Consider the following 23634-nt stretch of genomic DNA (forward strand, 5'->3'; position numbering starts at 1 on the left):
TTGTTTTGGGTAAGCAGTAGGGAAAAAGAGATCAAACTCATGTCCAATATGTCTGGTTTTCAGTAGTGTTGATGAAATGATTGATAACTGGATGGACTAAACGATTGACTAGAGTAAGCTTTTTGAAGCACCTTTGAACTTAATTTGTATCTATTGCCTGAAGCAGTAGTTGTAAAGGTGGCTATATATGGTTTTTAAGTGAACTAGGATCATGTTTTAGCCAAACACTTCTCATAAGCTAGTGACAGCATTTTTCTTATTGAATATTGTTTCATTACTTCTAAAAGTTTCACTTTCCTTGCAAACTCCTTTACTAGGTGAAAATTGGGCCACTCTGCTCCTATCTAAGACATTCGAAGTAGTACGTGCCCTTTTCTCCATTTAAACAAAATTTCTGACCCAAGATATGTTCAAATCTTGGTATATGCCAATTAAAATATTGACTTAAACAGAGGGGTCATAAAAAATGTGAGATTAAAATGATTAGGAGCTGAGTCCTTATCACCTAATGCAAATTAAATGAGGATTGCACAATTCTGTGTAGAACAAACACGGTTCAGTTGCACAGGCATGCTCCTGGATATTCCAAACTGCTTTTAAATTATAGTGCTTCATGTTGAGAGATTGATATTGAAATACACTGGGAATTAAAATTCAGTTATGATGAATAGTTGCTAAAAAGGCTTTAAGATAGCACTGCAGAGATGTGGTGTAAAAAAGAACAGTCTTCAAAGCCAAGCCACATTTCTTCAGATTCAGAACCAGAAAAATTTGTGAAGTAGTCTGGTTGGCCAAACAGGTCTTCCATACTGGAAGCCTGCTTTTTATGTAACATTGACATAATCTATGTAAAACCAGGAAACGTATTATGCCTCACTATCACTTAATATTTGTTACATGGACCAAATTTTAGTTGTAAAACTAAAAATGAAGTTTTGCTGCTGAGAACTTGAATTCCATGAACAGAGTTGTTTAAAGCACGTTTTCCTTTTGTTGTTTGCTTGTTTGTTTGTTTTCTTCTTAAATCAAAACCGGTGAGAATAGGTACTCACCGGGGAGATCCAACCAGTTAGCCAGGAGCCTTGAATCTCAGAAGGGAAGAATAGCTTATAACTTCCCTCATTAGATTTCCTACATGATGTGAATTGCTTGAGGGTTGAGCAATGAGCGTGATGTCCCAGGTTGAAATGTTTTTTTTTTTTTTCTAGGGAGTTGGGCAGGCTGCTTAGCATATCTGTCCAGAATTCCAAACCATTAAATGCAGTGCCAGTCATCAGTGTTTCCCAATAACTGTAATGACGCATCCAGGAGTCACAGAGATTTCGCTGCAGAGTTGCAGGCAGGCCTAGCTTCTCCCAGAGCTCGGGCTCTTTCTTCGACACACTGCCATTAGGCTACCTGCTGTCTCCACATGTGGGACACTTACCTCCCTGATACCCGGATTTAGCTAAGGACTTTTCTTGGTTAGGACTGGTTTGCAGATCCTAACCTGAATTCCTCCATAGATGCCCCAACGTCATTGTTGCCAGGGGTTAAATCAGTCTCTACATGTAGGTCTAATAACATACCATTAAGGTGACATTTCTTCGAGTTAATCATGGCAGTGTTCTATGAAACCACCATTTTATTTGTTTCCTGGAGTTTAGAAGGCATTTGAGACACCAGGCGGTAAGGAAAAGTGAAAAACAGAAACATGTTTGTAGAGAGGATACAGGCTTGTGAATTTTACTGTTTCTGGTGGGCCAGAAAAATGTGTGCAAATCTTACCATTCTCGCAGGTCATTTCCAAACCTTTGCTACAGCTTTCCGTCGTCACCATTGGAGGTCAATCTCTGTTTCCCCTGTTCTCCCGCTGTCTGTCTTTTAGATCCTTATCATGTCACTGGTCAGGCTCTTCTTTGGTACTTGGCCATCTGTGCATGTCTCTGTCTTCTGGAAACTGTCAGGTTCTTCTTTGTACCTTTAGAAACACCTGTGATATCATCATATAATATATGAGTTTATATGTAGACATGTATATTTTTTAGTTCCTTAAATATAATAGATTCATATTTAATAAATAAGCTTGCATATCTCCTCTGCATTCGTACATGACACTGGTGAAAAGAGCAATGAAGAAAACAGCTATGACTCCTTCTCTCAAGGAGCGTTCATCAGAGGATGGATGTTAAATAAGAATTTAAATTATAGGGCACCTGGGTGGCTCAGTGGGTTAAAGCCTCTGCCTTGGCTCAGGTCATGATTTCAGGGTCCTGGGATCAAGCCCCACATTGGGCTCTCTGCTCAGCGGGGAGCCTTTAAAAAAAAAAAGAACTTAAATTGCAACTTGAAAGGAGATGCACACTGTGCTCTGTGTCAGATTATGTAACAGGAGGGCCTATCCTCTTCTGGGGTATAAGGGGGAAGATTTTCCAGTGGGAGTGGTTGAAAACTGAGATGTAAAGGATCAGTAGGAGAGGGAACAGCATGTGTGATGTATGTGGCTGGGTAGATTGTCTTACAGTTATGAAGAGCGGAGAGACCAGAGTACCTGGAGCTAAGTGGGTGAGGGAGAGAATGATACGAGATGGTGCTGGAAGAGTAGATAGGCATCAGATCCCGCAGGGATTTGGGGACTGTGTGAAGGATTTGATTCTTGAGTGTAAGACCAAGAAATTGCCACTGAAAGGGTATAAAGTAGAAGATGCTTAATCCACATTTATTCAGTTAAATCCCAACAGCATCCAGCTTCCAGCTTCTGCAACTTACATTGTTACAGAATGTTACACTCTCTGATCGCCTTTGCCCTGACTGTTGGGGAAAAAGACAAAGGGGCGTGACTTATACAGGTACTTGGGACTTCTTTACGGAAGATGAATGAGATGCCTCTTTGGAAATGAAACTGACTAGTAGGTTGAAGGACTACCAGTGTGGATCCAAGGCTTTCAAAATTTGAATTTTATTCTGGCCGAGATAAAAAACAAACCTGATTTCTAAGCAATCATCGGTTTATTCTTGGATTTTTGCCTAGATGAACTAGGCCTTTCTTGAATTCCAAAACCATTCCTTCCCCTTGCCACACATGGCCCTCTCCCACAACAGTTAGCCATCAAAGGGCAAATTCCAGAATTTTTCTCTTGCTGGAGCTGTGTGGCCATATCAATCATAACAGCAGTCTTCCTGGTAAGTCTGGAGGAGAGAAAGGAAGGGGTGGGGGACCAAAATCCGAAGGACGTGAGTTTGGTGTCCAGTGATTATTTTGTTGAACTGGAACTCAAGCAGAGAAGAGAGCTGTAAAATTTATAAATGCAGTGAGAACAAGGAAGACAAGAATTCTTAAAGGGTCTTTTCCAATTTAAAAATCCAGTGTATAATAAATACTACTTGGAGATGCCAATGCTTTGTGCATAGCACTTTTAAATGATTAACATTTCTTAAACATGGAACCAAAGAAGAAGTATGCATGAAGTGACAATGGTCCAGAAAGGTTATTTCTGTGTTTTGAATCTTTAGGACTAGTAGAACTACATACATTGTTTAGGATAGTCAGTTCTTATGAAAAAGAAAGAATAGTTTTAAGGCAGTGCTTGATTGTTTGATTATCATTATCTTAGATATAAAACAGAAAACTAGACATGTGGTATTTTCTTATGAGAAAGATCTTTTTACTTTCTCCTTCACTTTGGTGTGCCTCATGGCTTCTCATATTTAATTTAGTTCAAAAAAAAATTTTTTTTTTTTTTAAAAGATTTATTTATTTATTTATTTGACAGAGAGAAATCACAAGTAGATGGAGAGGCAGGCAGAGAGAGAGAGAGAGGGAAGCAGGCTCCCTGCCGAGCAGAGAGCCCGATGCGGGACTCGATCCCAGGACCCTGAGATCATGACCTGAGCCGAAGGCAGCGGCTTAACCCACTGAGCCACCCAGGCACCCTAGTTCAAAAAATTTTTAATTTTATTGAAGCATATTGACACACAGTGAGTTCAAAAAAACATCATTCTTTTAAAAATGTAAAGTACATTTGCCTTCAAGCACTCTCAGCTCTTGGACACAGTATTTAATTTCTGACCCAGTCTCCTACTGGGAAACCGGGTCCTGGTCGGGTTCATAGAAGACCATGGATTTGAAAGGGCTTCTAAAAACTATAGAGGACCAGAGGGCCTGAGTGGCTCAGTCAGTTGAGTGTCTGCCTTCAGCTCAGGTCATGATCTCGGGGACCTGGGATTGAGCCTGGGGTCAGGCTCCGTGGGGAGTCTGCTTCTCTGTCTCCCTCTGCTGCTCTCCCTGTTTGCGCTCTCTCACTCGTGCTTTCTCTCTCTCAAATAAATAAAAGCTTAAAAATACCCCCACAAAACAATAAAGCACCATACAAATATATTCATTCGTGTTACTGTTTTAGTCCTCTGTTACCGAGAAGCAAACCATCTCAAATTTAAAATGATGATTAATTATTTTGCATAATTCCCTGGGTCAGCTGGGATCAGCGGGGTGCCTCTTGTGCTCCATATTGCTTTGGGCCACTCCTGCAGCTGCCTGTACTTGAGAGCCTGGCTGCAGATGGAATGTCCAAGATAGCCACAGTCCTATATATTACAGTTGTCTGGCTCCATTCTCCTCTCTCTGGCTTCTCTTTCTGCAGGACCTCTCTTTCCATGGAAGCTCACTGCCTGGATGGCATACCAGCCCAGACTTCTTCACGTGGCAGTTGGCTCAAGGCCTCTTAAGGCCTAGACCTGTCAGGCACTCAGTAATACTTTTGAATTCTTCCGGCTTGGTCACTGGGCCATCCCACATTCACAGGGATTAAAAATGGGCTCCAATCTTGACTGAGGAGAGCAAATTCAGGTTGGGAAAGCATATGCAGAATGGAGGGATTGTGGCAGCCATCTTTGGAACATTCGTCATAGTCATTCTTGACGAACGCTTCATAGATTAAGAGATTCCGTACTCAGTGAATAAGCAGTCAGAACGCAACTCTTGACCTATACTACTTCTGGAGAAGAACGTTTCAAAGTTGTTTTTAATATAAATGTGCTATGCATAGTTCTTATCCACTATATCCAGGGTAGTTATTCTAGTTGAAGGGGAAAATATATCTCCTAAAAACCCTAATTCCTGATTTAGTCTTATTGTTTAGTAGAAAAGAAATGCACTACAATCATACTTTTTATTGTTTCAGAAGTTAAATTCACTCTAGATGTTTATTGATGCAAAGGGAATTTTGAACTCCCTCTAGTGGCAAAAGATTTCTTTTTCTTTCTTTCTTTTTTTTTTTTTTTTAATTTCCCAAAGCGCTTGCTTGAAATAGTAAGATGGCTGACCTATATAACGGAACACAGTTTCAGAAATGACTGGTTCTTACTGAGAGGTGTGCTTTCTCCCGAGTGAGTTATAATAGGATTCCTTCATCCCTGATGAGAAATGTTCACTTTCCTAAGAAACTTTAATCATATTTTATGAAAAAAATTGAAAGGAGACTTCCTCTTAACTTTTAAAGTTGTAAAAACTGCTAACTATTCTCATCAATCAAAGTCTTAAGTAAAAATTATTATATTTTGACAACTAAACTAACCTGACCCATCATTTAAAAATACATTGAGGTTTTAATTTTTGTCTGAAAAATATTGTTTATTTACTTATTATATATATATATATATATATATATATATATATATTTTTTTTTTTTTTTTTTGACAGAGATCACAAGTAGGCAGAGAGGCAGGCAGAGAGAGAGGAGGAAGCAGGCTCCCTGCTAAGCAGAGAGCCTGATGTGGGGCTCTATCCCAGGACCCTCGGATCATGACCTGAGCCGAAGGCAGAGGCTTTAACCCACTGAGCCACCCAGGAGTCCCTGAAAAATATTTTTTAAACAGATACATGTACTTATTGCAAAAATCTTTAGAAAGAGAACAGGAGAGAATTATTGAAATGTGAAGCTTGGAAAGCGCTAATAGCCAAATTAAAAAAAAAAGATAGGGCTGCCCAAACTATGTTTTCCTCTTAAAAAAAGTTTACATGTAGATTTTCAGAGCCGGTTGGGAAACAATATTCATCATAGTTATCACCATCACTCTACAAAAAGGAAGCACGTCAAAGGGTGGGAATAGAAAAATAGCTACTGTGGACTTTGTACATGAAGTTTTCCTATCCCCACCCACCATCAAAGAGAGTTAATAATACTCATTAACTTACTCTGTTATCTGTCCATTTACAGGCAGACTCATTCCAGTTCATTTGAAAAGGACATTTTCTGTAATGTTGTCAGCAAAGACATTCTTAGAAAATGCTGTTTTCTCCACTGTTTGCTGAGGCTGATCCAAGTTACTTGCTCTGCACTGTCCTGCCTGGCAGGCAGAGACTCTCATCCCCCTTGTCTTCCCGAAAAGATAGGAGAGTGGTAGGTAAGAATCCAGAGATTTTGGGGTGCCTGGCTGGTTCGGTCGGTAGATCACGGGGTTGTGGGTTTGAGCCCCACATTGGGTGGAGAGGTTACTTAAAGATTAAAAAAAAAAAAAACCACAGATGATTTTTTTTTTCCTGCTTTTTAAAACTCCAAAAGGTGGAACCCAGGATTATCATAATAATTCCCAGAGATTTTGTTTAGTTTGGGAGTAAACTGTGAACTAGTAAGATTTAAAAAAACAATTAAACTATCCAATGAAAAGTTAGACTTTGTTTCTTTCCAATACCTCTTTTTAGTTCGACATTTATAACCCAGTATGTGTCTCTTGTGGTCTCGATTACATCCGGTGTTTTTAGCTGGCAGCGTTTCCTCTGTTGAGGCCCCACTTGATTTGCCAGGCTTCACTTCTGTGACTATAAAGAGAGAAAACCAAGTTGTATTAGAGAGCGAAACTTAAGAAAAAATTCAGTGCCCGGGATAGCATTGATTTCTGAAACAAAAAAATGAAGCACTTGATTTGTTGTAAACAAACTGGTCGTCTGCTTATTAAAACATACAGGCTATAAAGTACATGGAAAGTATTCTAGCCATCTTCCAACCACCCTGCAGGTTTTCTCTTGAATATTTATGAAAACCTGATTTAACTAACAGAGACCAAAGATTCCCCTCCCATTTAGTTGCACGGATTTGGAATAATGAAAGTGAATTTGCAATTCTTAAAATGGTGTTTTCTCCCAGTTCTCATAGAAATGTTTTTGGAACAGTGGTCTGTGCTAACAGCTGTATTCAATCTTGAGTAAAAGTCACTTCCTGAAGAGAATGAAATTCAACTTAACATGCAAACTTGCCTGGAACATAATCCTGTAGGGCGAGTGTACTATGTGATTATGAAACTGGACACTGGCACCCTGCTAAGGGGATTTCTTGTAAATGGTACCCCATAGAAACCATTAATCAGGGTCAGTGTTTTTAACTGAAAATTTAATAATCTGGAAGCATTGCCTATTCATATACATAACCATGATAATTTTCAAAAAATTTTACCCTTTGGGGGCACCTGGGTGGCTCAGTGGGTTAAGCCTCTGTCTTTGGCTCAGGTCCTGATCTCACGGTCCTGGGTTCAAGCCCCGCATCGGGCTCCCTGCTCAGCAGAGAGCCTGCTTCCCCCTTTTCTCTATGCCTGCTTCCCTGCCTCCTTGTGATCTCTCTGTGTCAAATAAATAAAACCTTTAAAAAAAAATTTTACCCTTTGGTATTTTGAAAATATAATTCCCATGTAGAATGGTATTTATATGGAATCTCTATCTACCTGTCTAAACACACTCATATAGACTGATAAAGATCTAAAGATATAAAGATATAAAAATATATACATACATATAGGCATACATATATATACATACATATATATACTCACACACATCTATATATGCATACATACATATGTATATACATACATATAGGCTTTTCGGAATTTTTAAACTGTTTTCTTGAGTTTCAGGCAAAATTTATTTTTTAGTCCATTCCATTCATTCATTCATTCATTCATTTTGTGGAGCCTAATTTAAATAGAATCTTTGTTCTTGGCTTATAAGATTGGCTGATTACAGACCAATATTAGAGGTACAGCTTTAGCTATTTGATATCTATTTAAAATTATCTTTTGGGTGGATATTACTGACTTTTAGTCTCTTAAATAATGTTCTTTTTTTTTATTGTTTGTAATACTTCTTTATTTTATTTTATTTTTTAAAAGATTTTATTTATTTATTTGGCAGACAGAGATCATAAATAGGCAGAGGCAGGCAGAGAGAGAGAGAGAGAGGAGGAAGCAGCTCCCTGCTGAGCAGAGAGCCTGATGGGCTCGATCCCAGGACCCTGAGATCATGACCTGAGAGCCAAAGACAGAGGCTTAACCCACTGAGCCACCCAGGCCCCCCATACTTCTTTATTTTAAAAAAGAAAATGTTGTGTGACATTTGTAACTTGTAACTTGGATATTGCTAAACCCTAATAGAAGCATGCTTTGGACAGAAAATTTTTACTTGAATCCATTGTTTACATTACAGGTCACTCTTTCGCTGTCCAAACAGTGAATGTATAGATTTCAGTCAAGGCCATCAAATTGAAATAGAGATAAAGTCTAGCACATTAAGCTAGGATTAACAAACATATATAAAAATTCCAGCCTCCTCAGTTTGTAGAAATCAACACCCTTTCACGCTTTACTTTGGTAACAAAGAAGGACCTAGGCTTTCTTCATTCCTTGACGAAATCACTGGGTTGCCTTGAAGACTTTTGTTTATAATGTTTTCGTGCATTCTTTTCCTCTGGACATGTTCCCCTCCCTCTAGTGAGATACTAATTAAAGAGAGGCCACTGTGACCCCTAGATTAGAAGTCACCAGGGAATGAGGTGGAGCACAAATCCGGAAAGGAAGTGCTCATTCCCAAAATATAACACAACCCTAAAGACCATCATAGCAAAAATCTTGGCTTCTAATAGCAAAAAGATGCCTCCTTTGATTTAAAACGCATACACATAAAACCAAACTAGAATCTCTTAGACTTACATAAACAATACATTGTATATATACTTTTTAGAAGAATTCGTAGCAAATAACGTGATTTCTTATGCATCAAAGATTAGTTTATTTTAGAGACATTGAAATATATAATGTTTAAGTTCGATGAAGGACAGTCTAATTTGCATGTGAGTTTTGAAGGGAGTCAGGGAGGGGAGGCTGATCCTGTCACACCTTTTACAGAGTTTGAGAACGGCTCAGATTACATATGAGAAGCTTGTGTTTTTTTGTTTGTTTTTTGGACACCAGGCACCCCTTTAACTGGAATGATAAGAAAGATGAACGCAGTACTTGCTGATCGTATAGGTAAAATGTGGGCAATTTTGTTAATAAGTGATTTGAAAGAAAATGGAAATAATTTAGTAATTTATCTTAATAAGCAGGTGGTACTGCCTGACATCGTATTATTTCCCTTTTGAAATAACTTGATAATGCTAAGTGCTAACTTCCAAGAAGCAATTTCTTCTACAACTATGTTCGTATTTGTTCAGTAAGATGCTTTTGATTGCAAGTAATAGAGACCCACTACTGTTTGTGTTAAGGAATAAGGGTGTGATGTTTCGAAGAATGTATAAGAGCATCAGAGTCTCAGCTATGAGACCAGACCTCAAGGGAACCCAGGATAGCTGCCTTCCCAGGCCTTTAGGATAGGCATGAAGTGTAGTGGTGGTAGCCTCATAGAGACCAACTGGATGGCCGCTCTCAGTCCGAGGCACAAATTCAGGAACAGGAGGTTTGAATTTTTCCTCTTGAAATTCCCCCCTTTCTGTCACCCATTTGCTCTTTGTTTAGCTGGTGTCTGCGTCTGGCTGCTTTTCTTCTCGCCAGCATCTCATTCCTCCACTCCTGGGAGTCTCAGTGTTGTTGAAAACCCCTGCCCTGTGAGTCAGTATTACACGTGATGATTCCTCTGTCTCATTGTTTCTGCATCCTGCCAACTTCAGCTTAGTCACGGCAGCCCCCCACCCCACCCCTGGCTCCTCCGTGGCCTCCCTAGTGAGTCCCAGCACCCAGCAATGTGACTCCAGTAGGCTCCCTGTAAATCCTGATTGAGCGAACGGATGAAGAACATCGTTAAGGGATTCGAAGAGCAAGTTCTCTTCTCTTCTCATCAAACTTTAAAGGAGCTAATATTATACAAAGTAACTAAAAGGCAGCTGGGAGAGAAAAGGTATTCTGAAAATTTTAAGAGACCTTTAGCCTAAAAAGAATTCACTAACAATAGTAAAAAATCACTTGTTTACAGAGGCACCAAAGAATGGTGTATGTTCGAACTTGAGAGTCCCGGCTCTCACATTAAAGGATACTTTAAATTCTCCCGCTTTGTGCTGCCGGTTTTGGCAGCTGTACATCCATACTGTTAGGAATGGAGGTAATTGGGGGCTTCAGATCTTAATCTTAATTATTTGTCTGTGAACAGCTTCTCCACTCCTGGTTGGCCTAACACAACCATCCCTTTTATGACGACTGTTTTAAAACTCCCATGCCTTCCCATAGCTGCTCATCTTTTAGCTTTTGGTTGTTTAGGGTATAATGGTAAACACCCAGGTGTACTCAATTCTTCACTCCTTTGCTTGCTTTTTTCCTTTTTAACTAAGAAAGAAAGGTTCTGAAGCTTGTTCTGTAGAGTAAAATCTCCGCTAGTTTCTGCATTTGTATAATAGTTGGTAAGTAGATGGTAGATATAATTGGACCCAAATGTGTAATTTTTCTTTTCATTTAAAAGTTTTCAACTAAAAATTGGGTTCAGGACTCTGAAAAGCATTTTAAAATTCAGTCGCTCAGCTATCCCTCCAAGAGCATGAATATCTAAACTTGCCAGTTAATGGGGCTTCCATTCCCACTGCACTTTGGAAGTGATCAGCATTCTCAAATGCATTTGAGAGTATTTTCCCTCATTAGGGAAAAAGTGCCTCTCAGATTCTGAAGATTTTCTGTGTGAAAACAGAACAAAAACAACACAGAACACAGAAGGGCAACATGAGTATGAGGAAAATATTCTCTTTAATTTTATGAAAATGGTACTTTTTTCTTGGATTCATAAGTCAGTACATTTAAAATAACTCATTTCTAGAGTTGCAACTCTGTGCAAGGCGTTAAGATAGACCCCTGGCTCTTGACAAGCTTCCATTTCCGTGGAACACACAGATAGAACCAAAGTACGATACGAGTGGCCATGGTAGGGAGCATATTGATTTCAATGGCGACATCAGAGGCCAGTGGTGAACACTGACCAGGGGAAATACAGGCCCAGAGGAGTCTAAACCATGGGTCTGGATCCCTCCAGAAGAGCTGAGCTTGGATCTCTAGATGTGGAATGCTAGTTGAGGGTGAATTCCAATATGGACAAAAATCTAGAACAGGGAAGAAAGAGGGCAAAGGAAGATGACCAAAAGAGTAGGCATCTTGGAATTCCACGAAGAGGAGTGACAGAACTCAGTGGTGTTGGATGAGGGGATGAAGAGGTGCTTGTGCATGCGTGGTAAGGGCACAAGCCACCATGCAGTAGTCTGGGCCTAGAACGGGAAGCGAAGACAAGCAAACATCCCCTGGTGAAGTCTTCCGGGAGCTCTGGCAATGAAGGAGAGAAGGAATAAGAGCTTAAAAAGGGAAGGGGCTGCTGTCGGTGACGGCAGTGATATGATAGAGGAGTGGGAGCCCAAAGACATTTCTACATCTGGAATTGGAAGAAGAATGGTAGTATGAAAAGTAATGAAATAACGCCTACAAAATACTTATAACAATGTTTGGCACGTTATGCACTCAAAAAAAATGTTATATAATAGTATTTTTTTTTTATTAAGAGTGCAGAGATGGAAGAATGGGAAATTCGGAACTTGGTGTCACGCAGTGATGTTAGTCTTTGAAGTTAAGTGAATAGGCAAGTTTTGTTGCAATGGAGTTCAAGGATCTGCAAGGTTGGAGTTTCAGATGATATGATATCAACTAGGAAAAGCTCTTAGCTATGTGCTAGATTATCTGAAGGTTAATAAATTATAAGTAATCTCTATAATTTAACCAATTGATGTGTCCAATCTGCTTCTCCCTGAAACTGTAAAGGAGATATTGTCTCTTTTTCCTTTTTACAGTTAAATAGATTTAGGTGAAGATTGCTAAACTAGCAAGTGGTAGAATTATCTTTTGAACACACAATTTCTGTTGAAAGCCTGTGCCTGTGCACTACTCCATATGGTGGACAGGCATGGGCTTTCGATGGAAATGGTGGTTTATAGGTGATAGATGGAGATGGAGTGCGTTTCCAGGGCTGTGCTGTTTTGCACTGAAGAACCAAGGAAGAGGCAGATGCCTGTTGGTGTGGGGAAGACAGGAAGAATCAGCCACTGGAGTTTCAAGGGGAGTTGTGTCATCAGGGGAAAGTCCTTAGCTGCTTTAATCATTCTAAAATACATTTTGGTACCATCTTGAGTTTTAATAAATATATGCTCATTTGAGAAAACAATCATTCCTAAATCATTTTAGGTCAAAGTGCCCCAATTTTCATATACTTTATAGCAAGGCTTCTTTCTCTTTTTTATAGCAGAGCTTGATATATGTATAAAAGGTTATAGATGTATTTATCATATCAATAGCTACGTATTATATCTATTACACATTGCATATATATGTATGTAGGGAGGGAGGGAGGAAGGGAGAGAGACAAAGCTAGGGGAGACAGACAGGCAGAGAAGAAGGAAGAGGAAGAGAGAGAATGTGCGCACGTGAGGACAGGAGAGCTGAAGTTCAATGCTAATCTTTTCTGGGTTCTTTTAACCACTCTCTGTTTCATTCTTTATAACAACACTGTTCAGATAAGGTTGGGAGCGTGTGTCCTCATCATCTCTGACACTGAATGGTGCAGAGTAAGACACCATGACTGATGGGAGTATATAGCATTCTTCAGGTGTGCTGGACCTACAAAGAGGTTGAGAACCATCACCTTACAGAGAAGCCAGGTCCGTAAGGACTTGGCAAGCTCTCCCAGGACACCTTTCAGTGTAGTAAATAGTGGAGAGTACTTGGCAAACCTTGGCCATAATTTCATCAGCAGAGGAGTTTATGATGTAAAGAGACTAAGTTGACTTGACTTAGGCATTAATACAGTCCTTAGAAAATCTAGTGCGAGCTCTTGGAAAATAGATGAGTGGGAAAAGCTCAGAGGGGGTGGCCCATAAGCTATGATTTCAACAGAGCAAACAGGGAGAGATGAATGTGGTCTGGCTGATGGAAAAACAGAGGCCGTTTCCTGGCAAAACTCAGAGCCAGAACAGAGTGAGTTCATGAGCAGCCAAAACACAAGCAGTCATTGGAAGAGAGGTGAAGGGGGAAAAGGGATGGAAGCGGAATGCTTTACAAGTCATGTGCACAGATTTGCATTTGATGTGGAGATTTTAGGGAGTAGAATGATAGGACCAAAGAGGTCATAAAATTCTTTGGAAGTAGCGTACATAGAAATTTGGAATTAATAAGGACCTGTCAGAGGGGGAAACAGAGCATACTCTAGCAGTTCTAGCTTGAGGAAACTATTAGATAATAGATACGGACAAAGGAGAGAGTCAGTGAGGACCGAAGACATGCTGATTTAGAAATCATGTGTTTTCACAGTCAGATGTAGAAACTGGCCGAATCCTGTTTAATCGCTTGGATTTGTGGCATTTTCTAACAGAATCACATTACCTTTTTACTATCTAGACTGCCATCTTGTATCTCTACTTTTTAAATGTTTGGGTGTGTGTGTGTGTTTAATTAGAGATTCATAGAGGAAAAGGTAAAATGGGCATATAAAGTACTTATTTAAAAGAAAACTTACAACCAGCTATGTAGTCCTTTCTAGGTATTGGAGCACCAAGAATCCATTTGCCTTGGTTTCTGGACTCTGAAAAGGAACCTCACAAGCCTTTTAATAACACTGGTATCATCTAAAACTACTTTGGTTGTATGAATTTTCAAACATACATTAGAACAGAAAGATGAGCTTCAGCAATTATCAACAGTTTGTTCATTCTTATTTACAGATAGAACTTTTAAAAATACTGTGTGACAGAATGAAACAAACTATATGATTTTCCATTTCAAGAGCTTGTACACCTACTTTTAAAAAAATTTGATAATCATTAAAAACTTAAATTATGATTTTTTTTTAAATGGAGCAGAGAGATACAGAAATGGGAAAAACAGTTTTGACAGTGATTTGCAGTATTTTGTAGCCTGATAGACTTCGTGATGTTCAGGTAAATAGCTTGAGCTAATTCCAAGACTCCTTAAAAGAGCCCCTAAAATAGGATATATTTTCAAATCACTCGAGAGATCATGAATTACAGATCCTGGAATGATATTTTCTAATACTGAAGACTTCTGGCAAATAAATTGGAATTTATAATTTGTCACTGAATTAACATGTCTGAAAATTATAAGCTTGTTTGACTTTGATGGAATAGTAGTATCTGTTCAACCGGGACTTGCCTGCGTTTGGAGGATGTCGTTCATTCGTTCATTCATTCATTCACACATTCGTTGAGGCAACATTTGAATGCCTGATGTGTTCCAGGCTCTGAGTTAGGTGCTTGGGATCTATTAGCAGTTTGATGTGTTAATAATTCCTATAAGGTAATTTTCATTATGAAACCAATTAGCGTTTTCTCTTCTTACAAGGGAAACATTAGAGATAAGTGAAGTTTACAGATAATCTCCAAGTTTATGGAGACTTTCAGTTGGTCCAGATTCTAGGTTAGTTCAGACTATCATCAGTTCATGAATTAGCCATTTTGCTTCTGTTTTTCATATTGGCTTTATCTTCACACCAACAGGGAAATGACTAAAAGGAAAGCTGTATAAAGGAGAAGGAGGAAATACAAGGGGCTGGTCACTTACTGAACAAATATAAAATATCAGATAGTAGCATCTACTGATCGTCCTTGCTTCAAGTAAACCACTTACGCTTCTTCTCAATAGTGGGGTCATCTTATCTGCTAAGTTATTGTTTTTGATTCACTTTGTAATTCTGTGTCAATTTTAAGGATTATGATAACATTTTAAATGTTTTTTTTTTAATGTCTGATTTCTCCCATTCATGGAAAATTGCTTTTCCAATCTAAAACCAGAGGAAGACTGAGAACTGGCATTCCATTTCCTGCAAAAAGATGGAAATCTATTTGAGAGCCTTGTAGGTTTGAATTGATGCCGAGCACCAAAATGGCACTGACGCCCAATCTTTGGAATGTGTGTGCACGTCTGTGTGCAGGCATCCGTGTGACTAAAACCTGCTAAAGAAGTAGCAGTACAGGATGAATCTTCTCAAGTTCTCTTTGCAACTGACAACTTTAAAGCACTAATACCAAGAAGTGCAGAATGGAGAAGTCTGATCAGTATCTACAGATTTAGGTTCATCTCCTTCTATGCTTTCTTATTACATAAATGCACTAGATAAAACACTGTGGGTGTAATTCGATATGATTGTGGGGGGATGGCTGAGGAGGGAAGTCGACAGTTCAGCTTATTCCTCTGGGATGGATGCCTTTGTTAGATGAGGGTAACGTTTCTCATTCGGACTTGTAGAGACTGCTCCTCACTAGATGTAAGACACACGGTCAGATCGCCTTGGAAAAACTCAGTCTGTGAGTCGTTTACTTGTAACCTCTTAGTAGCTCCTAGTTCTTAGGAAGGTTGAAAATTAGTGTTTGAAAAAATACATGTCTCCAGCCTTGGCTATGGATGAAAAGAAATGTGTGTGCCGTTGTATTCATGGTGCTTATGCACCTGTATGCCATGTTGAAGAGTCTAAGACTCACCTTTTTCACATTTCAGCATCTCTGAAATCAGAATCCATTTTCTAATTTATGATGTCTGATAATTACTGTTGTCCATTTTTTTCAAATGGGAGTATGTCAGGAGGTGTCACACATCTTCTAATTAGTGGCGTCTTAGATTCACGACACACCATTTGTATCCAAATATTTATAGGATGCTGATCTCAGAGAGAGGAGTAGAACATTTCTCTTTTCCCCAAAAAGTAAAGCAAGAAGATTTATTCTGACAGTAATACTTTAGGTCAAGAGAAACCATTTGGTTGCGGACTCCTATGTCCTTAATAAGACACAAGCAAATGCAGAATGAGTCGTTTCCTACACTCCCTCTTATAAGGGATTCCAAGTGATTTAAAAATTAAGATGAAAACTCATGTTTACTATATTCTGTAAAACTTATTCTTTAAGATTTGATCACTCCCTTTCTAACTTCAGACGATCACGGTTTTGAAAAACGTGAAAAACCTCATTTCAGCGACTCGTGTGTGTGTGTGTGTGTGTGTGTGTGTGTGTGTGTGTATAAGAAGGCTGGTTTGCCTCATCCATTCATGACTATAACAAAACCTATTCTACACAGGACAGTGGATTAAGAAACTCATCAGAGATTTACAGACTTTTAAAGCAATCTTATAAGATTGTTAAGGCTCAAAATAAGAGGATTCTTCTCTCACTTTTATGAGTAAGGAAGTGTGGAACTACCTAGAAAAAAAACACTCTACAATCTATAGAAGACATAGACTAGTTCTGGGGTAGGACTGTGATACATAGGGTTAGAGTTGGAGACCATTTAACTGAGAAATTTGTAATAGATATGGCTAAATATGGATAGATAGAATGCACTTATTTTTGGTCAGGGTGTCCGAAGAGAGACAGTAGCAGTCCTTCCATTATTGCAATACTTAGTGAGTGATTATTATATGCCAGGCACAGGGCCTGACCCTTAATATATCCTTTCCAACCCTGAGATTCTCTATTTCCCAGCTTCATGACCTTGGGCTTGTTGTTTAACCTACCCGAGGCTGTCTTACCTGTTCAAAAAAAAAAAAAAAAAAAAAAAAAAAGTGGCCCTGCCTCCTTCCCTGAGACTTTTAACACAGTTATGTATCATAAGAGTGTAAAAGGATTTAACACTTCATCATCCTTTAGTTGAAACATTATCATATTTGCTTTTAGATCAAGTGTTAGGTAGGAGGCTGAAAGGAGGGTGGTTCTGGGAGGATCTATTTAAGATGCTGTCAGCATTCTGGGAGTGTTCTTTATAGTTTGGAATTAGGAATTGCTGATGTCATGATCAGTCATACTGTCCTGACAACATCAGAATTTCCTCATTCGCCTTGTCTTTGCTTGGGGAGTATCAATTTGCGACAGGTTTGTCATCTGTTTGCCCCATGAGTTAAGTGTATTAGATAACCCAGAACTAGTCATTCTTAAGGACACGTTGGGTAGGGAATTTTTATAATAAGCTCTGTATTTAGCCCATTCCAGAATTTTAAACGAAATATTCCGATGTTGGAAAAATTTGCCATTGTACATGCTCAACTGAATAGAAATTCATTTCTAATACTTTATTCTCTTGTTTGAACCTTTACCTTTATAATTCAGTGGAGAATGAAAAACCTTCTCAGCATTTCTGTTTTCTTAAAGGACATTATTAACTGTCCTGTCACCCTCCTGCTCAGGTGAAATAGACATCGTTTAATGGTAATCGTAGCAACGGAAGAGAAAGGAAATGGTTTCATTGGGGTTTTTTTCTCCTGTGGTTTTAAATGCTTTTAAAACCTCATTTGTGCTATGGATCCCAGGTTTTGAGTAAACATTGGTTATGTCCCCCAGACATTTGGGAGAGTCTTAGAATAACCTTTTGTCAGTGTGAGCTTACAGGAGGGGTTTTTTTTGTGTGTCCCATGGACAGCTGTTTACTGTGTACACTTCAAAGTTGTCATTCAGCAGCTGATTTTTACTCATGAGGAGGAGACGGTCATTCCAGGTTCTAGTTTTGTTTTTCATTATTTCAAGATTTTTTGGGGGGAGGGGGGTCTCTAGTTTTCTACAAATTCTCTTGATTCCCTAAGTCTTCCCAGGTCACAAGAGACAGATGTGATAGCTCTTTCCACGGCAAAGCAGCCCCTTCACTTGCTCACCTCAGCCCCTTTCCTTGCTCTCACACAGTGGATGATTACTTCCATCTTTTAGGGACACTGTAATTTCAAAGATCATCTCATATCTTCCATTATTTGTACAGTTGACTTTAATTCATGGACAGTTCATTGAATTATCTCAAATAATTCTGAAAATAAGCACTTGTTTTCTTATAGGCTTGCTATAGGAATGGAGAATAACAGCTCCAAAACTAGATTTCCACAGTTAAAGAAGATAGAGGATTGAGGCATCCATCCAGGTAATTTAGGAAAACTGTAACCCACAATAAATGAAAACTGGAGCTCTTTGTCCTAGTTTTCTAAATAATTGACACTCTTTTATTTTATAGAATTTGATGTAAATTCAATGTGGTATAAAATAAAGACAAAAATCTTGAATTTTTAATTCATATAGCCTTACCCTGTCCCAGATTTTTTTTTTATAAGAATAAGAACCTATACAGCTATTATTTTTAAAATATTTTATTTATTTATTTATTTAACAGCAAGAGAGAGTATGAGTAGGTAGAGCGGCAGGCAGAGGGAGAGGGGGAAGCAGGCTCTCTACTGAGCAGGGAGCCTGATGCAGGCCTCAATTCCAGGACCCTGGGATCATAATCTGAGTCAAAGACAGCCGCTTAACTGACTTAGCCACCTGACTTAGATGCTTAACTGACTTATGCCCCACCATATAGCTATTTTTATAGAAAAACTTTGGAAAAGAAATTTAACTTACAGAGAGCCATGTTCCAGAAATATGAGAAAGCTTTGAATTTTATTAACTCTTCTTTCTTTTTATTTAAGATTTTATTTATTTATTTGACAGAGAGAGAGAGAGAGCAAGTGCACACAAGCCGGGGAGTGGTAGGCAAAGGGAGAGGGAGAAGCAGGCTCCCTACGGTGCAGGGAGCCCAATATGGGGCTCCATCCCAGGACCCTGGGTTCGTGACTGAGCCGAAGGCAGATGCTTAAACTAACTGATCCACCCAGGGGCCCCTTATTAGCTATTCTATAAGAGCAGGGTGATAACTAATTTATGAACAGATTATTTTAGTGTTTTTTAATAATAAAAGTTTTTTAATTTTTTAGTGCAAATATTTTTTAGTGTAAGTGATTTGCTTCAGATCTGGAGGATGTTTTGCCATAGAGAGAAGTGCCCTAAATAATGATTAGGATCTTAGTTGACTTATAAGCATCTATAAATCCCACAATGAAACCGATCACTAATATGGTCTCCTACTACTTTCAAGGGAAAATATGTTTTCAGTTCCAGTGCATGTTTCTGGAAGTACCTTCCACGTCGTCACCATCCCAGCTTCTAGAAGGTAGTTCTTTCTGTATCTCTCCCAACTCCATCCTACCAACTAGCCCAGAAAATGAAACTGGTTCAAGAAAAGAGTTATATCTTAGTAACCATCAGTTAAAAGAGATTTAGGAACTAGGTTAGGTGAGAATATATATCTGTACTATTAACTGTATGTTCTAATTTTAAAAAGCTTGCCTTCATATTCAACTGAGTGAAAACTCAACATTATCTGTATCCTTTTTTTTTTTTAAGAAATTTTTTATTCATTCATTTGAGACAGAGAAAGAGCATCCCTGTATCCTTTTTTAAGTGAGGAGGTCTGAGGTCACATAGATGGTGACTGGGGAAGACACACGCTTAGTCTTAGTCTCTTAAGTTTCTGCACCCCCTCCATGGGGTTTGGACTTGACCCTTAGCTAAGAGTTACAATAATCATTTTTAGTGTTATTGGAGGCAGGGGACTTTGGAGTCAGAGAGACCTGAGTTCAAACTCCCTGGTTTCATCATGTATTAGACCTATGGCCTTGGGAAAGTTCCTTAAGCCTCCAAGCTTCAGTTCAGTTTTATTTTCAGCAAAGTGGGATAAGTGTTCTTTTGTTGTACATGTGTGTGTGTGAAAGAGAGAGGGAGGCAGGGCAGGGGACATGCTGAGATAGTGCCTGGAGTATAGTAGTTACTCAATAAATGACAGCTATTATTTATTAGTCCATGCAGGGAAGCAGTAGTAGGGCAAAGCCTGTTGGGTTTGGTTCCCCAGAATAGATTTAAGAATCACTGGATTATTGCTTGTGGTCAGACTCTACAGAATAGGGGTATGTTTATGTTCTGTATGCATTCTAGCATTTTCGCTATAGAGCTATAGTTTTATTATAGTGGTTTCATTTTTCTATCATATGATTTTATGTGTGCCTAGGGAGGCTTTAAGTCTGGAATAAGGATCGTAGATTTTTTAAAAAGCAAAATAGTAAATAATAGAAAATACTGCTGCTACTTTTGAAATTGGGTACTTTATCAACTCAATTTTGTACCAGGAAAGAATAGAAATTTAAAGAATCTGCTGACCTCATATTTTTTCTTTCCTTTTTTTTTCCCCTCTCTCTCTTTTGTTGGGAGCCGGAGGCTTTGTGAGCTTTTAAACATAGAGACTCTCAAATGTAAACAATTTTTTAGTGTGAACTGCTTATACTAACCAATACCATGTGATTATATTTTATTCATTAAAGATTGTAATTTGAAATACTGTTGGATGAGTTTTTCCTCAAGTCCTTTCTGTTTTTAATGTGATCCAAATAAAATAAGGCGCCTGAAATGCTTTAGCAATGATAAGAGGGCTAGAAACTTGCTATAGATTTGTTCTTTTGTTGATAGAGATGTTCTATTCTTACCTCCTTAGACATATTCTTTGCCCCCATTTTTTTTTTTTTTCTTCTTTCAAAGCTGAGCTTCCTCACTGTACTTTCTTTGTAGTAATTTCATTCAAAGGCTCCTCTCTCTGGCGGGGCTCAGTAATGTGTGTGTTGGAATGAGGGGGTTTCCTAGCCTGTTGACTTTTTGTCATCTGTTCCCTTCTGGGAGTTCATCGATTAGCCATGATTTCAGCAGCTATCGCCCCAAGTCCACTGGCTGTCTCATCCAAGCCCTCTATCTTAAAGTCTTGTCTTTTTGGTCATCTGCATAATGCTTCTTTCTAAATGTCTCTCAAAAAAAACCATGTGTTCGTCAGAGCTTTGCACACCCATGTCATATATCCCGTATTATCTTTCTCTCTGGCAGACTCCCATAGCATGTACTTGTCCAGACCGCTTGGCTGGGACTTACTACTTAATGCCTTGTGTTATTACTGTATAGTAGCTTGGGTTCTGTAGGGGTTACAGTACTTACCTAGGAACTGAAGCATTATTTATAAGGCTTTGTGGGGAGACAGCATTATAGAGTTAAAGGAGCACAGGATGAAGTCTTTTAACCCGAGCTGGGTCTCAGTGGTAACGCTTGCTTGCTACTTACTAGCGATGGGTAAGTCAGCCAGTCTTTCTTCCCTGTCATCTGTAAATGGAGCCTTTTCTCCCTTCCCACTTCACAGGGTTGTTGTCAATGATATATAAATGAAAGTCACATTTTCAGATTGTTTCTTGGGACAAGTGTCTCCTAAGTTCAGGTGCTCAAATTCCAGGTCTACAAATGCTTGGAGGTCGGGGGTCTCCTCTCCTCTACCTAGATCACAGGCTTCTGCCTGTTCCCACTGGCTCAGTCCTTATTAGCCTCCTTCGCAGACTCCTCCTGCCTTACAGAGTGTAATCTCTCATGCTGCCCACGGTCTTCCCATTCATACCGAAATGGTCCCGGTCCAACACATAACTTCCTTAAAGGAAATGGGACAAAAACAAATGCAGGAGAAAAACTCCAAGGCACCTAGGCTATTGAAACAGACCTTTTGCCACACTTTTTTTTTTTTTAAACCTCTGAAAGTTAAGTCTGTGGTGTACACTGACTCAGAAAGCCCCTTTCACTTGTTGTCAATTCCATCTATACCCTTGATCCCGCTCTTTGATGGTCAGCCAGACGTCCTAGGTATCAGTTATATATACGGTATACCCACTTAAATCTGCAAGCCACCGCTATAAAACCTGGAAAAACAGTAATAACAGCTGCCATTTATTGAGTTTGGCGCTTTTGTTGTTATACCGTATGTATACTTAAGACAATCTGTGAGGAGTCTGGGACTGGGAGAGGTTAACTCCCTTGCCCCAAGCCACGTGCCTAGTAAGTGAGAAGCTGAAATGTGGAGCCAGATCTATTCGGCTATTTAAATTTTGTTCCTTGGATTGTGAAATCCAGATTCACTTAAGCCATCTGAAGAAGGGGGGTTTGGGGTTAAGTATACACATGGAGGGGCTCTTGGAAGCCAAAGCAGCTCTGGGGACTGCTGCTCCCTTCATCATCTCAGGGCCAAGTGCTCACCCGCTCCTGGCATCTGCTTTACTCTCTGCTTGCTGCCAGGCAGCTTCCTGTTTACTCATAGTTTCTGCTTCTTCATAACCTTGGCTTGCATATGGTTTTGGCTTTTTGTGGCCTCAACTCTACCCCCTGGCACTATTGCAGTTTCTGCCCCTTTCCTAACTAGTTCAGCTCTTGGGAGTTTTCTGAATCAGATTCCCAAGGGTGAGAATCTGATTGGCTCTGTTCATTTTTTTCTATCCGATCCATGTCACAGGTCACTGGCCTGTCTCTGGACTGGCTGCTCTTGGGTCAGATTCCCATAACTTTACCCACCAGCTGAGCTGGGGGTGGAGGGTGTTGTAGGTCTGCCCGGATGGCTAAGTCTCAGTTTCCCTTTCAGGAGAAGGAGCATGTACAGGACAGATTCCAAAGCCCTTGTTCTTTGCATGATAACTTGCAGTTTCTCTGGAATGTTTCCTTGCTTTGTGTGTCTTAAAACGTATTTGTTTCAAAGGTTAATAAACATTCCCAGATGAATCTCACTAAGATCTATCCCTATAATCATTTACAACTAAGCGCTTGTGACTATCTATAATGGATTATATATACACACATGATTTCATATTTCTGTTATTTCTCTTAGGTTGGAATCATTTGGGCTTTAGTGATTTCATTACATTTTATAGTCTTTGAGGCTGTCTTCTCTTTTTTTTTTATGATGTTTTACTTAGTTAAGAGTATGGCACCTACCTAAGTCTGGAACTTTTGGACCCTGGCTGGTAGACATTGTTTTTAAAAATATATGCCTTATGTTCTTTTCTTGTGTCATTCATCTTTATAGGACACTATATATATGTATGTATGTATGTATTTTGATATCTTTTTTATTCTTCAAAAGAGTCTTAAATACTATTTACATTTAATAAGAATACTAATGTATTCTAAGTATACTTTGTATAAAGTATTGTTAGTATATTTTAGTATTCTAATTTAAATTTTGTTATTACTTGAAATTTTGCCTTATCCTTTTAAAACTGTTGCAGGATATCAAATCACATCTTAGCATTCTAGAATAGCACATCAAAAGTATTGTGAACTTAGAGCAGAGCCACAGAAAAATTAATCTATGCTGTTCTTTGTGGTTTAGATTGTGGTTTCCTAAGAGACCAGTCATGGCAACTGAGGTTGTACATGGAATTTTTTTCCCATAGATGATAGGTCTGAACTTCTGGGGTCCTGGGCATTAAGTTCTCAGGAAAAGGTACCTATAACTTGAACAGTTCTACCTAACACTTTATGGTTTATACTTGTGGTTGATAACTTGCAGTAAAGCATCCTAGTGATGCGAGACAGCAAAGCAGCAGCTGAAACAATCGTAAACCCATTGAGTTGAAGGAAATAGTTCTGGCATATATATAATATTAACATGCAACTGAATGTTAGTTGTGCTGTGTTTATTTAAATCACTTTGAAGGACAGATATGTT

General features: G+C 39.0%; 1 protein-coding gene and 1 long non-coding RNA gene across 7 annotated transcripts in view; one reads left to right on the forward strand and one right to left on the reverse strand.

Annotated features, from left to right (window-relative positions):
- LOC131827175 (uncharacterized) overlaps positions 1 to 6715 on the reverse strand; it is a 36172-nt gene extending 29457 nt beyond the window's left edge. Inside the window, exons 1-2 of the long non-coding RNA XR_009351926.1 lie at positions 6173 to 6715; positions 1768 to 1972 (exon numbers count right to left, since the gene is read on the reverse strand). This is a non-coding gene — a long non-coding RNA (uncharacterized LOC131827175). The remainder of the gene's footprint in view (positions 1 to 1767; positions 1973 to 6172) is intronic.
- Positions 1 to 23634, forward strand: part of RBMS1 (RNA binding motif single stranded interacting protein 1) — a 209697-nt gene that overhangs the window by 53375 nt on the left and 132688 nt on the right. The window contains exon 1 of one of the 6 annotated variants that reach the window (XM_059167205.1): positions 18147 to 18165. The exons of the other annotated variants lie outside the window; for them this stretch is intronic. The gene's annotated coding sequence lies outside the window, so the exon portion shown is untranslated. Of the gene's footprint in view, positions 1 to 18146; positions 18166 to 23634 lie in introns of those variants that run through there. 6 annotated transcript variants of the gene reach the window in all.

This window comes from Mustela lutreola, chromosome 3 (assembly GCF_030435805.1).
Source record: "Mustela lutreola isolate mMusLut2 chromosome 3, mMusLut2.pri, whole genome shotgun sequence".
Lineage (NCBI taxonomy): Eukaryota > Metazoa > Chordata > Mammalia > Carnivora > Mustelidae > Mustela > Mustela lutreola.